Genomic DNA, 17073 nt, shown 5'->3' with positions numbered 1-17073 from the left:
TATTTTTCTGTATTGTCAGTCAACAACAAAAAAAAAACCGATATCTTTATGAAACCAAAGCACTACGCCTTTGAATGGATTATAAGAATTCATTAAGCTGGATATACTGGAGAGTCACATCTCAATTCTTATCATATACAGCTTTGAAATGCACTTCATGGCCTGGATACAATTACTCATGGTACAATAGATGTTTATGTAATCATTCATATTCCACAATATACTGCATGTGATAAGAGAAAAACAAGAGTGCTATGAAAAATAAAGTGCTCTATGAGGTTATGTTTTTCACTGCTGTGACAAGAGATGAGATCCTTTATTATTTCACTCACATAAGCCGTACCTTTCATATACAGTATATAAACATAATAGGATGGTCTCGTCAATCATATGCTAATGTCTGTTATTGTACGTATTCAATGAGCTCTATAACAGTTAGCAGCAATAAGTTTTGTTCACATCCAGGCCAAAGCTGAGGAGGAATTTGTCCCAATTAGAGTGAATGTACAATTACTACCACTACCTTTACAAACACTGATTATTTTTTATTTTCCTGGGAGGGCCTATAGCCGCACTAGCTGATGTCACATTTTCAGAGCAAAAGTAAATAATAAAACGTACTGATCAATATTTCATTATTGGATTTTACTGAAATGGCACTCATGACATAACCAGGACAAGTCAGGACCTATTGTGTTGTTAAATCTTTTATTTCTGAATACATAAGTATAAAAATATTTCTGTCCACATTTCCATGTTCTAAGTACTGCAAACTCACTGACCATGTAAAATTCAGTGAATATGATGTAATATAATTAATATAAAAACACAGATGTATATGTATAACAGATGTATTTGATAAATCTTTAATATCAATTTGCACAACAATCAACAGTTAATGAATAAAAGTGTTATAAATGAACATATGTTTTACAGGTTTAGAAAAACTACTAAACAACTTGAAGGTGTTGCACCAAGAATATAATTTTTTGTTAAATATAAAGAGTGAGAAAATGATTGTTAATCTTTTCTGTTAACAATGTTCTCATTCAGTCGTTATTCAATACACTAGAGCAGTAATTTTTTAAAATTTAAGGTTCTTTAAATGTCTTTTAACACGATCCTTTAATATTTCAAGGTCCTTAAAAACCCAATACAAAAATATCTTATGTTGTTTCACCAAATTATATTTTGGATTGGATTTTCAAATTCAAAGCTGAATTATGTGAGCGTTTACTATTTATTGTTTACTATGTATTTACTTATGCATTTATGAAGGTAGGAAAAAAGGAATAAATGTTTTTTTTGTTGTTGTTGTTATTGTTGTTTTTTTTAAACAACATTAGGAATAGGATGGGTGACTTTCAGTATCTATCTGCTCTTATCTTTGGTGATCTATAATTTATTCATTATTATTCCTCATTTGCCAGCTAGATGTTTGGGTCATGGAGGGTAGTAGTCAGTCTCTGAAGGGAGAGCTTTGAAGACTAAAAGCAATCTCACACCACAGTGTATTTCCTCTCTCTTGGAGTGTAGGCAGTGCAATAGTTTTAGGAGCTTATATCATGGATGATTTTGCATGCACATGTCTGGACACTCTTAATCTGGCCTGATGGAGGTCATATAAAATTTCCATGCCATGCTGGGCACCATGCTCTAGCATGGGACGAATGCAACCAGTGGATATTGATGTCAGATGTCAGATGTCAGATGTCTTCTGAACCTCCTCATAAAATATACAGTTTCTTGCATAAAAATTCACTCCCTTGAACTTTTCCCTACATTTTTCAAATGTTACAACCCGGAACTGAACATCATTAAGATTATATGTCGTGGATCTACAAAAAATAGTCCATATAGCCTACAAATAAGTGGAAAAAATAAATATAGTTTGCAAAATTATTTACTACAAAATCTGTAAACATTGCTACCTGTTAAAGCCCTGAATCAGTTTTGGATTAAGTAGCTACAATCAGAAGTCACATAATTACTTTAATGTGCAGTGAAAGAGTCATGTGTTCTCAATACTCTTGCTCCTGGAAGACCCCCAAGTTTGTTAGAGAACATAACTAAACAGTCAACATCATTAAGACCAATGAGCTATCAAAAGAAGTCCAGGACTTTTGGGGAATTTTGGAAAAATATAAATTAGGATGGGGCGCATAGTTAGCACGGTCGCCTCACACCTCCAGGGTCGGGGGTTCAGTTCCCACCGTGGCTCTGTGTGTGTGGAGTTCGCATGTTCGCCCCGTGCTGCGGGGGTTTCCTCCGGGTACTCCGGTTTCCTCCTTCAGTCCAAAGACATGCATGGTAGGCTGATTGGTATGTCCAAAGTGTCTGTAGTGTATAAATGGGTGTGTGAATACGTGTGTGGGTGTGCCCTGTGATGGATTGGCGATCTGTGATGGATTGGCACCCTGTCCAGGGTGTACCCTGTTGCCCGATGCACCCTGGGATAGGCTCCAGGTTCCCCGTGACCCTGAAGGAAGGATAAGCGGTATAGAAAATGGATGGATGGATAAATTAGGATTTGGTTATATTAAAAATATATATTAAAATTTGAGCATCACATTTACTAACTCAGTAACTCAGAATGGCTAAATGTATTCAAGGATCAGAATAGTCTGTGCCCAAGTGAGAAAATTATAACACACAAACAACCGAATTAGCATAATAATTAACGCATAAAGTCCTGCTACGCTGTGCTATTCATCAGAATATATGAGCCAGTGTTTGTTTAAGCTTTGGTCACTAGGTGGCAGAATTGCAATACGTACTGTACTGCTTATAGATGATGAATACAGGTTGGAAAAAAATTAACATCATGAGAAATGATCATCATATTGAACATTTGTGCTGTATATTTGCATTGTATATTGGTGTATATTATAGTATACTAGAATTGTATTAAACTCGATTCCATGTAAACTAAAATTCTTATATTAACTGATATGATTTACAGTGCAGGATAAACAAGGATGAGGTCCTCTCAATGTTTCTTCCTCATCCTCATTTTCTTATGGAGTGTTAAAGCACTGGTGGGCTGTATATAAATAAGCTGAGATAATCCTTACTGTAAAAAGTTTCAAATATTAATTTTCTTTTCTTTTTTTTTAATCAGGATTTAGACTTAAACACAGGATACTTGCTAATACAATTTGATGGGGTAGATTTACTTTTTTATTTCAATTTTTTTATTGGGGGAGCATTTTGATGTTAAAAGAATAGTATTAAATGTAGTGTAGTGTATTAAAGTGTGTGGAAGTGTTTTACTAGATGGACATGTAGACGGATGCTTATATCCTAGCTTACATTTATTGAGCAATTATATGTAGTTACTGAATAATAAACCCTATGGGGTGGGTATGTAATATCAGGCAGAAATCATAAAAAATAACCTGGAGAATATGGAGTGAACCAAAATAGCACTAGTTGCTAAGTGTCCTTCCTTCTTCTGTCTTGACTTTTCAGAAGAACATTAACACTATGATTCAAAGGTAAGATGATAAAATAATTTTGTGCAATATCCCGCCTGAACACGTGTTGAAATGAAGGTCATGCTAATATTGCTTATGTGTGTTTCATCTGTGAAAATATCTGTGTAATCAGTTAAATATTATCCTGGAGTAGAGTACATGTTTTATGACTGATTCTGTGTTCTTTTCGTATATTAACGAAACCATTGTCCATTAGGCATACATAAGTGCATAATTATCATGCCAGTGTGACACAAAATAATGCAGTTGTAATTATGCACAACTAAAGAACATCAAGCTCAACAGGCAAATGACTGCCCTTGTCAATTTATAGAGCATTATTCATTGACACATTTGGAGTAATGAAGGCAGGCAGGCACATTAATATTGGTGCATTATGCATGTTGGGCAGAGGGTAAGATTTGACCTCAGTGCTCAGTCAGAGCAGAGAGTCAGTAGGGTGTCTCAAAGTACGTAACTCTCTCTCTGTGCATTATTGTAGCTATTTGTCATTTTCTCACAGGATGGTTTTGCATTTTAATGCCTTTATTCCTCCTTTTGATCAAGGTGGCAGCTTGGCAGGCCTGTGCGCCTGCTCTCTGGACTGAGGTTTGTGAGGGTCGCAGAAACCCTGTGATAAAATAGTGTCTGACTACGAAATTGCATCTGATGGTATGAAGTTGGAAATCTAAAAATAAGCATACAATCAGCATATAATCAACAGATACACTTCTATGTGTCTGCTTTCCATGGTGTTCCTATTGATCCTGCTCTGCTCCATTCACAGTTTGGCTGGCAGCCTAGAGTTAGTGATTATCTGAAGCTGGTAGAGGGAAAATCAAATTGTAATTACTTTTCAACGTGTTCCATGTGTAATAGGCAAATCAGTCATATATACAGATTTAAAAAGTGGTTCTCAAAATGGGGCCTTGTGACCCCCAGGGGTCCATTCTGTGTATGCAGATTGTGTTCAGTTTTATTATTATTATGATTATTATTATTATTAATATTATTGTAATGACAAGAATATGTAATGATGGGGATTACTATCAATTATTTGTAAATCAAAGTTGTTATAGTTATTCACACTAATCAAGTCTAGTAAACAGTACCAGGGCAACACAGCCAGAACATCCAGACTCCATGATAGCATGTACCTGCAGGCTGTCAGACATGTAAACAACTTCTTACACATGCTGATTTACTGATTAAATGCTGCAGTGTGCACTTTGCACAATGTATTTGACTGTACTAAGGTTGCATCAACATAAACATAGGTGCATTGCCTTAAGTTGCATAATACCTAGCTTCAAGGAAATATGTCCAGGAACACTTTTAGTGCAGCCACTGTTATTGACATGTTAACCCTAAAGTCTTTATTCGAAAACCATCATTTGTTTTTGTTCTAAATTGCAAATGAAATTGCATGCACACTAAGAATTTCAATTATGTTCTTGAACTTGAAATAATTGTTATAGTTAATATTTAGTCATTATAAATATATGTCAAATTGAATGGTCACTTGAATTAAAGAAGATTCAAATTAAGGCACTACTGTATTTCTTTTCAAAAATTCTTCATTTCTAAATTTACTAATAACCAATTTGGGTTCTGTGGAACATGCATAAATAAAAAGGCCCATAACAGCAGCAGCAGCAGCAGCAGCAGCAGCAACAATAACGCTTTATTTATTTGTCTGTTTGTGTTTGTTTGTTTGTTTGTTTGTTTAAAATTTGTTTAAAAGTGTTTTTGAGTGTATATGTAAAAAAAATTATAATAATTTATTAAATGTAAGTCTGTGAGAATTGTTATAAATCATAGTATAGTGGTGCTTGAAAGTTTGTGAACCCTTTAGACTTTTCTATATTTCTGCATTAATATAACCATATATCTTTTACTTTTTGAATATCAGATCATTTATGATATCAGATCCTAAAAGTAGATGAAGAGAACCCAGTTAAACAAATGAGACAATATTATAGTTGGTCACTTATTTATTGAGGAAAATGATCCAGTATTATATGTCTGTGAGTTGCAAAAGTATGTGAATCTTTGCTTTCAGTATGTGGTGTGACCCCCTTGTGCAGCAATAACTGCAACTAAACATTTCCGGTAACTGTTGATCAGGCCTACACATCGGCTTGGGGGAATTTTAGCCCGTTCCTCAGTACAGAACAGCTTCAACTCTGGGATGTTGGTGGGTTTCCTCACGTGAACTGCTTGCTTCAGGTCCTTCTACAACATTTCTATTGGATTAAGGTCAAGACTTTGACTTGGCCATTCCAAAATATTAACTTTATTCTTCTTTAACCATTCTTTGGTAGAACGACTTGCGTGCTTACGGTCGTTGTCTTTCTACATGACCCACTTTCTCCTGAGATTCAGATGTTCTGACACTGCCCTGTAGAATTTGCTGGTATACTTCAGAGTTCATTGTTCCGTCAATGATGGCAAGCCGTCCAGGGCCAGATGCAGAAAAACATCCCCAAACCATCATACTACCACCATGTTTCAAAGATGGAATTCTTACTATTCTTATGCTGGAATGCAGTGTTTCCCTTTCTCCAAAAATAATGCTTCTCATCCATCCACAAAACATTTTCTAATAGCCTTCTGGCTTGTCCATGTGACCTTTAGCAATTGTAGACAGGCAGCAGTATTCTTTTTGGAGAACAATGTTTTTCTCCTTAAGCATGGTAACCCTGCCATGCACACCATTGTTGTTCAGTGTTCTCCTGATGGTGCACTCATGAACATTAACATTATTTAGGCCTTTAGTTGCTTAGAAGTTACCCTGGGCTCCTTTGTGACCTCATGGACTATTACACATCTTGCTCTTGGAGTGATCTTTGTTGGTCGACCACTCCTGAGGAGGGTAACAGTGGTCTTGAATTTCCTCCATTTCTACACAATCTATCTGACTGTGGATTTGTGGAGTCCAAACTCTTTATTGATAGTTTTGTAACCTTTTCCAGCCTGATGAGCATCAACAACTATCTTTCTGAGGTCCTCAGAAATCTCCTTTGTTCGTGCCATGATACACTTCCACAAACATGTGTTGTGAAGATCAGACTTTGATAGGTCCATGTTCATTAAATAAAACAGAATACTCACTCACACCTTATTGTCATCCCACAATCAACTCACAATCAATTGTTATTGATTGAAAACACCTGACTCTAATTTCACCTTCAGATTAACTGCTAATCCTAGAGGTACGCATACTTTTGCCACTCACAGATATGTAATATTGGATCATATTCCTCAATATATAAATGACCAAGTATAATATTTTTGTCTCATTTGTTTAATTGTGTTCTCTTTTATCATCTTTTAGGACTTGTGTGAAAATCTGATGATGTTGTAAGTCATATTTATGCAGAAATATAGAAATTTCTAACCACCACTGTATATTTAACAAGGTAAAAGAGGTACATTTAATCTGGGTTTTACAATTACCTATACAGTTAATGTTCCTAATATTCGCTGGAACAATGTAGGCAATGTAGAAAACCAGTAGATTACAATCATAAAACTATCGTGCACTGCAATCAGAAGAGGGTCTGTGATATGTGTTCCCTACTGAAAAGGATTTTTGACTGCAGAAGCTTAAACGCAGCAAAAGCTGTGGGTGTAGCAGGAGTTTGCCTCAGGTTACCACATCATATCTGATTCAAGTGATGCTGTAATGGGTAACAAAGTGTTGCTGTATAGTAAAAACAGACTGTGTATTGACTTTGCTCTTATCCCCTAGATAAAATCCACCCCCCATGGTCACTCAGCTTTCAGTGTTTAGCTTTGAAAGTCTGGGAGAGGAAGAATATATCTTCATTCCAGGTGATAGATGTACTCTGAATAATCCATACAGTCATACAATAGCTTCAAAAGAAGACATCCCTAGCATGGAGTCCATTTGTCTGCAGCAAAGTTGTCCCTCCAACCAAGCTTGATCATTTTTCTCAAGATATCTTACTAGACCTACATTATTTTAGTAAGTCTGACAGATCAGATCATTTTAAAGAAAATATGAATAAATCCCTCCACCACACTAAACAGTTTTGTCTCCTCTATTCTTACTCACTCACTACCTTGGCCACATGCTACCTACCCTGAGGCATAAAAGCTGTTACTCCTGCCATTTTGAGCTGCTTTATGCTGTGGCTCACTCTTCTTTTATTGACCGCTCACTGTCCCTTTTACTTTAATATAAAGATTCCAGTGATAAGTAGCATCATTACTGTTAATCAAACACAAATACCATATTAACTGGTGTTTTTAGAAATGAAAAGTCATTATTCCCAGTTCAGCTTAGAGGAGGTTAGGCTGCTTCGACTGGGTCTTGAAGTTTTACTTAATGAAGCTTAAGGTACTGATGTCTATGCATCTGCTTTGAGATGATATGTAATTTGAAAAAGTACAATAAAAATATAATTCTCTTTCGATAGTTTATCAATAGGGTGCCGTGGCACTGCAACTCTGACCAGGATAAAGCAATTACTGAATACTGACCAGTAATGAATAGTATGTCAACAGCATGTATGATATTCAGTCAGGCTTAAATGCTGTTTAATGTTTAATAATACCATGCTCATATCTGCATAATATTTTAGCTGGTCGATTCTTTGCTGTGTGAGTGTTTTGTTTTTTGTTTTTTTACTAAACTGTCAGGCAGAGGCTAACTTGTGTTTCACATATACTGTAACTCTCTACAGATAACATTTATTTAATATGTCTGATACACACAGTGCCCTCCACTAATATTGGCAACCTTGGTAAATATGAGCAAACAAGGCTGTGGAAATTTGTCTATATTGTTCAACCTTTTTGATCTTTTGTTAAAGACAAATCACAAAAATACTCTCGTCCCATGAATATCAAACAATTGCAAACACAACACTGGTTTATCAATAAAATATCTTACTTATATATACTCACATACATAGGCTACATACATACATACAAATAGATGGAGAGATATTTATATCTTTGTGACGTTACAGGAGTAGTAGCCTATAGCTATAATCCATTTTATTACCATGTGTTTACTTAATGTACTAATTACTTCTGAGCAATATTTGTAATAAAATGAGTTGGCCAATAGCGTTCCACCATGGCATCCCATATTATCATAAGTGGGCGTGGTTTGCAATGCCATGCGCGTGAACCGGTGTTTCAGAAAGGGGCGTGCATTAGAAGGCAGGCTTCAGAGTCTGCACCTACATCACGCTCATGAAATAAGTGTGTGTGAGTGTGTGTGTGTGTGCGCGCGGGCGTGAGGCTGCATGTGTACCCTTTCTACGCGTGTTGGACTTACTAGCTTACTTGTGATTTTTGGCTGTTTTTTTGGGTTGTTTTTTATTTTTTTTTGGAGTAACCAAACTGAATTTCTGAACAGGTATGCTATATAAGTCTTTGAAATGCGACTCGTCCCACATACCGGCTTTGTGGTGTAACATCTGTTTGTGTTCCTTACACTTCTACTAGGTAGTCTACATGCTAGCACAATATTTAATCACAGTCACATTCCATTAGTTTGTTGTAGTTTGTTTAGAACTTGTTTTTGTTTGTTTGCTACACTGTAATTCTTGTTTGTTGTTGCCGTTCAGTGTTTGATGTCGGTAGCTTGTTTCACTGCATTGACTCACGCTGCTGTAGCTGTTTCTCGGTATATAGGGTTTGACAACAATTTATTTGAGGGTTTTAGGTTTACAAAATAAAGAACTGTTGAAGATTTTTTTCTAGTGGAATGTGAAAAAAAAGGTTTTTCATTTTCATTGACTCGCTTACAGAAATGAAATCTTCCATAGTGTACCAGAGAAGAAGGAGTCTGTGTCCGGTATTATTCGAATAGCTGGTTTATTTACATGTCTGGCTTTCACTGTGTCTTAAATGTGTTTTCATTTGACCCGTTAGCACCGTTTTTCTCTTCCAGTATTGTGGTGAATGCCTGAAACTTTTATAGCCTACCTTTGTCGAGCAACGAAAATTCCCCTCCCTCTCTCTCCTAGTGCAGCTGTAATGATTTCTCATCTGCACGTCAGTATCATTTGTGCAAAATGAAAACTAATCTGTACACCTAAATATGCAGTGACATATTTTTTGGAATGAATGAAATACATGTCGCATTACATAATCCAGTGACAGAATGGCAGCTGCTTAAAACCATCCATAACCAGCCAGTCAGTCTGGAAGCTCCACATCAATGTCTCTCCAATACAAGATCTGCACAGACTTCGATTTGTTCCATTGCTATGTAGGGATAGCTAAGGCTTTTTTTTTTTTAATAGGAAATGAAAGCTATTGTATAAATGTTACATGACACTTAATATAAAAATGCTTTATGATTTCATTTCCCATCTTTCTATTGTGAACAATCCCGGATCTTCGGCGTGACGGCTGGATCGACCCTGGATGTGCTGGATGCTCTACAATTGTGAGTACACATATAAATCACTGACGGTGTGCTGTGTGTTGGATAAAATCTGAATTGTCATTCCATACTTTCATTACCTACAGTTTATGTGGTGGTATAAATCAACACACAGGTATTACACACTGCCGCCCCATGTGAGCATCAGCGTATCCAGATTCCAGTTGACATTTTTTACTCATTAAGAAAACGTACACAAAGGAAATGTAGGTGACCAAGAGGTGTGCTCACTTCCAAATCAAACAGCATCTACGTCAAACTGCTCTCCTTCAGGTCAGTCTTTAAATCTACAGCTAATAGCTAGGATTAGTTTCGCCCGTCCCTTCTGCAAAGCAGTATATCCTTTCACTCAACTATGATGAGTGGAACATTTAGAAAGCGGCACCAGTCAGGAGAATGGTGCAGATTTAGTTCATTTTGTGTCAGGCTTTGCACAGAATCTGTTGGACTACACTGGGCTTGTCTTTGGGACAGAGCCTTGCTATGGGTTTTAGCTATTTGCTAGGTTTTTAATCTGCTAAACTCCAGCGTGATGGATTAAATGCAGCAAATTCTGAAGCCTTACAAATGCAGAGATTAAAAAAAACACCCACAGTATGACATCTAGTCCATGTCTTCAGTGCTGTCAACGTTTTATTTTGCTTTAACGCATTAATATCAAATGGCTCAGTTTAAAATGGTGTTGGGCGGAGTATTAAGGGAAACCTCCAGTGTTTTTCCATTGACGACATTTCCATTATTACCCCAAGCCCTGGAAGCATGAGCTCTGCAAAAAGCCAAATGATTGCTATTGATCAACTGTTATAAATCACACTACCCTCATTTACCACCAAGCCTTTAAGAGCTCAGTTACAAGAGTGACTCATTCCACCTTGCTGTTATTTTACTTGATTGCATAAATTAATGAGGAATTTTGAGTTTCTGTGGAGTGCTATGGATGCTGGAATGCTTATATGATGGAGTAAATATTTCATGTCTAATGTACCACACCTTGCAGTCTCTTGATGCTGGTCTCTGAGGGCTCCATGTGCTAATGGAGCTTTGGTTGTGTGTGAGTTTCAGGTGAACAGAAACAACTTGGGCTTTTGAATTTGTTTTTTTTAAAATATATTCTTATATTTTTAATATTAGTATATTCTTTTATGTATTATGTATACTTATATTGACTTTTTAATATGTTTTCACATTCATACGACAATCCAGGAAAATGACTGTATATTATAATTTCACTTCAGATGATGGTGAAGATATGGTGAAACTTGAGGATGATTATTTATTTCTGGAAGGAGTTTTCCAACACTTGAAAGTCTTCAGGACCGAGGACTTTTCATTTTGCAGTAACCAACTGCAAAGATGAAACAGGAGAGGCTGATGAGGGAACTACTGTTTATAGCAGCTGTAACGCCAGTGAACAGGAAATAGCTTGTTTCATAGATCATCCACACCATTAAATGTAACTGTAAACAGATGAAAGTATTATTATATTCTTTTTCCATGTTGAATTATTTATGTTAAAAACAAGTGTAACTGATCTCAGCTTCACAGAAATCTTTTTTTTTTTTATTTCAGCACGGCTGCTAGCAAACCTAAATGATCTGTTACTAATTATGATATTATGTAAACATTGTCGAGTATCATGAGCTAATGTTGTTACACTCCCACATTTAAATGGCGTGTGGATGCCTGATGGCTTGCTATAACTGCCTAATCTACAATATTATATTTTATCTTAGAATATACATATTCTGTATATGCAGATTGGTTAAGATTCAGTGTCTAGTTTCAGACAAGGCTAAATATTAATTCTTAAGTTATAATTACAACTTTGCCACATCTCTTACGCATACACACACACACACGCACACACGAACAAATAGACACACCATAGCCTTTTACTTGTTTCAGATACCTCTGGTTTTGTCTGATTTATGGACAAGAGGAAGCTCTTCTTAGATCGATACTTTTGTACTGACAAGCAGGACCATACAACCTCCACCTCCAGATAATCTATACTATACTATATTCTATACTATATTCTATACTAAATTCTATACGCTATTTAAAAAGGTCAACTTATGTACTGTAATGTTAGTCACAGTGTGTCCAGAGCAGTTCTTGTGTGGTCATCATTTCATCTGAAGCATTGAACTGAATTATATAACTAGTAATGATTATAATTACACAGTAGCCATCAGGGGTTTATGTGGCTTCCAGCTGTACACAGCGATTGCTTTATGTGATCGATGCAGAGTGACTCCATGGGGACAGCATTGACTTTTCGTGTACTAATATTCATCATTTACAATTGAAGAGATTTAAGTGCCTCTGTTCTTCTAAAGCACACCCTTGTAGCATACTGTGACGGGATGTCATTAGTGATTAAACAAGTGCTGTTTCTGACTGAAGAGGCTTTTGTTTGCCATGTATTAATATGGTATGCATTTAATGGGAGATTTGAAAGGTTTTGGGCATATATTCATAAAGTAATCAAATAGTCATCAAAGACAAACAGTCATCAACTGATCCTACATCAGTAGAATTATTTAATGAGTCCTCAGTACTGGTCAAAGAGCATATCCTACTAATGTTATATGAGGAATTTTATAAAAAGGTCAAATGTGCAGCATAGTATCACTGTGTGACTCAAGCTTGAGAACCATGAACGAGCCAGTATTTACAAGCTGTAAAAATCTGTGAACTGACGCACTAAAGCTATTACAGGAATTTCACATGCCATACTTTTATATTATTGAAGCAAATGCATTTGTCAATTGAAAGCTGACTCAAGTGCCAGATGCCTCAGTTGAGATTTGTCTCTTAGATACTCAGACTCGATTAGAGGCTTGAAAATAATGAACAGTTGGAGCACTCATGTTCCCTTATGTCTTTGTTATTGATGAGTTACAAGAACCCTCAATAATGGCGGTGGGCTTCAGTCATGACACAGCATAGTGAATTATAAAAACCAGAAATATGTAGAACCTCAGGTGGAGAATCCATTTCTTGAACACAGAGAATTTTTTTTAATCCCTCTTATTTGCTGGTTTTTGAATGACCAGTTACTGATCTAACTAATTCCAAGCTGAGCAGCCTACATACACTGTAGATACTGGAATGTACAGTTGATTGATTCATTTTTCCAGAAGGGATAATAGCAGAGAAAGTGCTTGTTCCATTTATTTACAGTGTAAAATGATCGCTTCACTTGCAAAACTTAAAGTGTTAGGACATTTTCTTAATGCTCTTTTCATCTGGCAAGAGGCTATTTGTGCTGCTGTTGGTTATTACAGTGAATAATAATTTGATTGCTTTTTCCCCAAAAATGGTCACTCCATGTCGGTATTTGAATCTTTGTTGGGTATTCAACAAAGTATCACTGAGACATACGTTGCAATTAACCAAGTAATTAGCATTTTTGCAATCTATGTCCTGTAGAAGACCTCAAGCTCTTTAATCTATAATATGATAATACACCGTATTTGTCCACAGTGCCTGTGGCCAATATCTCTTAATTGTACTGTAGTGATACTACTATACTCTACATTTCTGATTTTATACATGTGTGTGTGTGCTGAGGTATTTAAAGAAAATCACAAGTAGCCACCTAGTGTATCTTGCAATTAGACCAGTATTTTATATTTGTGTGTGCTGTGGTGCGTCGAGCAGATCGGGCTCTCGAATGTAATCAGGGTGTTCAAAAAGAAACTTATCAGCTTGTTAAGGAGCACCTTTGCTTGTAATCAGGAAGCCATTGTTTTCCCATGGAGAGAGCAGTTGTGCTTTACCTGGAGGCATCATGACCTTGAGCATCAATTTTTCAATCAAACTCAGCTTTCTGATGTTTGCTGCTGATCTTCAAACAGAATCAGTGAGACAGATTGCTGTATGAGACATGGCAAGAGACAAGTCATTTTTATAGGCACTGAGTATTCTCACTGCTTGGTAGTAACCCAAGTTACTGAACACGTATGTGGGGGGGGGGGGGGGGGAATTAGGAATGTGAAAAAATGTAGGATAATCTCAGTTATGCCTCTAAGATGTTTAGGGTTTTTTTGTTGCCATATTGATCTTTTTTCTGTAATATTTCTGTTATGGATCCACACACTATGGATTTCTGAACTCCCTGTAAACTCCCATGTAAACTTAGAAATAAGAAAATTAAAAATGTAGATTTAATATTCACTGGAAACTTGACAAACCCCTTATTGTTACCAAATATTTTTTCCTGTCCAAATCTGTTAATCTGGCAGACTCTTGTATTAGGTGTAGAAAATCTTATTTCTACTTAAGTTATAAAGGGCAAGGATTCATTCCTGAAACTTGCAAATACTTTACTGTACACTCACCATTCACTGTATTAGGAACACTTGCACACTTCATGCAATTATCCAATCACCCAATTATGTAGAAGCAGCGCAGTGCATAAAATCATGCAGATACAGGTCAGGAGCATCAATTAATGGTCACATCAAACATCAAAATGGGGGAAAATGTGACCTCGGTGACTTTGACCGTGGCATGTTTGCTGTTGGTGCCAGATGAGTTGGTTTGAGTATTTCAGAAACTGCTGATCAAGTGCCTGATTTTAGCCAAGAACAGTAATCTGAGGCTACAGTAGGCACTGATGTACGAAAACTGGACAGTTGAAGATCTTTTAAAAGTTTTTTTATACAAACATCTGCCCACTATAGCCTCAGATTCCAGTCCTTAGATTTATATAACGCTTTTCTAGACACTCAAAGTGCTTTACATTGTATGGGTGGAAATCTCCTCAACCACTACTAGTGTGTAGCATCCACCTGGATGATGCAATGGCAGCCATAGTGCGCCAGAACGCCCACCACACACCATATATTAGTGGAGAGGAGAGTGATGTAGCCAATTCAGAGATGGAGATTATTAGGGGGTCATGATAGAGAAGGTCCAATGGGGGAATTTCACCAGGACACCGGGGTTATATGCCTACTCTTTTAAAAAAAAAAAAAAAAAATTCTTTACGATACGTGTCCTGGGATTTATAATGACCACAGAGAGTCTGAAGCTATTGACCTGTTTCTGTATGATTCTATGTATTGAGCTGCTGCCACATGATTGGACAATTGCAGGTGTTCTTATTAAAGTGGTCAGTGAGTGTATGAATTATGTTTAATACCTGTCTTTTGATCTCAGTGTTTTAACGTTCTCCATATCACAGCTGTGTTTAGCATTCTACTTCATTTAACACTCCATATTCAGCTCATCACCTTATTACCAATGTATTCATGAATGTAAATGGTAAATGGCGCACTTATACAGCGCTTTTATCCAAAGCGCTTTACACTGTGTCTCGTTCACCCATTCATACACACTCACACACCAATGGTAGCAGAGCTAAGTTGCCATTGGGAGTAACTTGGGGTTCAGTGTCTTGCCCAAGGACACTTTGGCATGTGGAGTCATGTCGGCCAGGGATTGAACCACCAACCCTACGATTAGTGGACGACCAGCTCTACCACCTGAGCCACAGCCACCCCTTGTCTGAATGTGTCAAGGCATGTCCGACAAGCCGAATGTGCTTGTGTCAGAAGATGGAACACACAAATCTGTGTTGTAACCCTCCAGGACACAATTTTGAAGCTCCTGCTTTTTAGGCCATGTTTTTTTTCCACTTTTAATGAAACCTATTTGTTCTCTTGTTAGATCTATTTCCTGTCTTCTTGACATCCAATACAAACACACACAATTCACTATATTTTAATATATTTACTCAAATAATCAAATTAGGAGTAATTTATATAAGTATTCATTTGGTGTCATAGTATTCAGTAATAAATGTATTTACAATGTAAAGATGAATAATCATGCTTGTCCTGCTCTTTGTGTGACATCACATCCATGAAGTCATGTGGTATTGATCACATGGTGTCACCACTAAGACTGCGCACTAATAGTGTTTAGTTACTCTTATTAGAGCAAGGTGTCTCCCGTTACCTGTTTTCAGCAGTAACAGAGTTATTAGAAATAAATGCAAATATTGTCATTCTTCATTCCATTAAAAAGATCTATGCAGAACTGAGAACTGTCTGTTTCAGAAATCAGAGAGATTTCTGAGCAGTCCCTTTAGGAAGCTAAGAACACTAATTCTTGAAACTTGTCATATCACTGAACTATTAGATATTCCAGTGTCTGTAGGTGGACACATTGATATATAACACTGATTTATGTTGTTGCAGTGGGACTTGTCAAGGGGTTGGATATATTAGGCAGCAAGTGAACAGTCAGTTCTCAAAGTTGATGCCTTGAAAGCACGAAACATTGGCAAGCCTAAGGATCTGAGCAACTTTGACAAGGGCCAAATTGTCATGGCTAGACGACTGGGTCATAGCATCTCCAAAATGTCAGGCCTTGTGCGGTGTTCCCGATTCACTTTTGGTATATGTACCTGACAGATATTCTAACACTCACTGATATCAGATCATTTATATATAGTCATGAGCTTTATGTCAGAATAAGCTTTTTGCAACACATTGTAAGCTTTGAGTTCTTGGGCATTCATTTTCAGTACTTTTCCTGCTCTCTAATTAGGAGCTCATTGTTTGAGTGAATAGAGGGTGGGCTGGTGTATAAAAATTACATGGTGCATTTGATTTACACTGATGAAGAAGAAATGTGTTATGCTTATGCGTCTGTCTCTGACAGCACAGTGAGTAACATCTGTTTTCCTGTGTCTTGTGTTTTACCCATGGATTGTTTTCACTCATTCCTACCAAGGTACATCGATCTGTCTGCAGTCATCAGTAACATTGTAGGAAGAACCATATTCCCAAAATAACACCTCATTTTTATTTCTCTCTCTCTCTCTCTCTCTCTCTCACTCACTCACTCATACACACACACATCACTCAGACTTTTCTCTCTGTGGTATTCTGTTTTCATTTATTATCTGGACTTAAGTACTTTGTGTGTGTGTGTGTTTGAGTATTGTCTGTGAATTCATGTGTCTTCGTGCTGCCCATCTGGGCTTTTCTTAGGAGTGTCAGGAAATGAATCACCAGCATCAGCCCACATCCCTGATTTAGTGAAATTGCCCTTGCTGAAACAAAACTGACATTTTGTAGTAATTTTCACAATTTAAATTAACAAAATTAATCACACCTTCAAATCCATAAAATTAGAATCAGGTGTTCA

The 17073-nt window shown here is 36.8% G+C and overlaps 1 protein-coding gene across 5 annotated transcripts in view; it reads left to right on the top strand.

Moving 5' to 3' along the window:
* The first annotated feature begins 7804 nt into the window (after positions 1–7804).
* epb41l3a (erythrocyte membrane protein band 4.1-like 3a) overlaps positions 7805–17073 on the top strand; it is an 80918-nt gene continuing 71649 nt past the window's right edge. Inside the window, exons 1-2 of one of the 5 annotated variants that reach the window (XM_053634910.1) lie at positions 7807–8871; positions 9490–9909. The gene's annotated coding sequence lies outside the window, so the exon portion shown is untranslated. Of the gene's footprint in view, positions 9910–17073 lie in introns of all 5 variants that reach the window. The other 4 variants (XM_053634915.1, XM_053634902.1, XM_053634930.1 and 1 more) reach the window with 4 other exon arrangements.

Source organism: Ictalurus furcatus, chromosome 1 (genome assembly GCF_023375685.1).
Source record: "Ictalurus furcatus strain D&B chromosome 1, Billie_1.0, whole genome shotgun sequence".
Taxonomy (NCBI): domain Eukaryota; kingdom Metazoa; phylum Chordata; class Actinopteri; order Siluriformes; family Ictaluridae; genus Ictalurus; species Ictalurus furcatus.
This window is presented reverse-complemented; position numbering and strand designations above follow the sequence as displayed.